This window comes from Microtus ochrogaster, unplaced genomic scaffold, assembly GCF_000317375.1.
Source record: "Microtus ochrogaster isolate Prairie Vole_2 unplaced genomic scaffold, MicOch1.0 UNK5841, whole genome shotgun sequence".
NCBI lineage: Eukaryota > Metazoa > Chordata > Mammalia > Rodentia > Cricetidae > Microtus > Microtus ochrogaster.
In genome coordinates this window covers 1-1,072 of record NW_004954934.1, presented here as the reverse complement: position 1 = coordinate 1,072, position 1,072 = coordinate 1, and the positions used below count along the sequence as shown (strand labels likewise).

Here is a 1,072-nt window from a genome sequence, read left to right as displayed (position 1 = left end):
GTTGTGAGCCACCATGTGGTTGCCGGGAATTGAACTCAGGACCTTTGGAAGAGCAGGCAATGCTCTTAACCACTGAGCCATCTCTCCAGCCCTTCAATGGATTGTTAAGTAAAAGGAACAACATAAAAATATTTGTAAATCATGTATCTGACATAGGACCAATATCCATAATATGTAAAGATCTTATACAACTTAATAAGAAGACAATCCAGTTTGAAAATGGGTAAAGAAGCTCTTTCTAAGCTGGCATTCTGTAAGGACAAGGCCATGTCCAGCTTGAGCACCAAGATTGTGAAGCCCAATCAATGGTGGGAAGCCGGATGGGTTCGAATCTGGCGTCTCTCAGATCTGAAGGCGCAGGTGATCAAGGACACTGAAGTTAGTTGGTGGTCGGAAAGCTATCGTAATTTTTGTACCAGTTTCTCAGCTGAACTCTTTCTAGAGAACCCAAGTCTGGTTAGTTTGTGAACTGGAGAAAAAGTATGGTGGGAAGCACGTAGTCTTTAGCTCAGAGCAGGGTTCTGCCCAAGCCAACTTGGAAAAGCTGTAGGAATAATAAGCAAAAGTGCCCAGAAGCCTTACCCTGGCAGCAAGGCATGACACCATCCTTGAGGGCTTGGTCTTCCCAAGTGAAGTTGTGAGGAAGAGGATCCTTGTGAAGCTGGATGGCAGCAGCTCCTGGACCTTCATTTAGGCAAAGCTCACCAGAGCAAGTGGGATGCAAGGTTGGAACTTTTTCTGGTGTGTGTGAGAAGCTCACCGGCTGCTGAGGACACAGCTCGGAGGTAGACTGTTTGTCTAGCATGAGCAAAGCCCCAATATAGCAAAGCCAAAACCCATAAAGAGACAAAAAAAATCCAGCCTTATCTGTTGTTTAGATTCTACCAAGATGATTTAACATGATCCAGGTATGGTGCTGCATGTCTTTAATCTCAACAGTTGCGTCTCTGTGAGTTTGAGGCCACTTTGATCTTACACAGAGAGTTCCAGGCCAGCCTGGGCTACATAGTGAGACCAGGTCTTTCTTTCTTTCTTTCTTTCTTTCTTTCTTTCTTTCTTTCTTTCTTTCTTT

The 1,072-nt window shown here is 44.5% G+C and overlaps 1 pseudogene; it reads left to right on the top strand.

Annotated features, from left to right (window-relative positions):
- Positions 1-267: 267 nt before the first annotated feature.
- LOC113455935 lies at positions 268-789 on the top strand (annotated as a pseudogene).
- Positions 790-1,072: the final 283 nt, after the last annotated feature.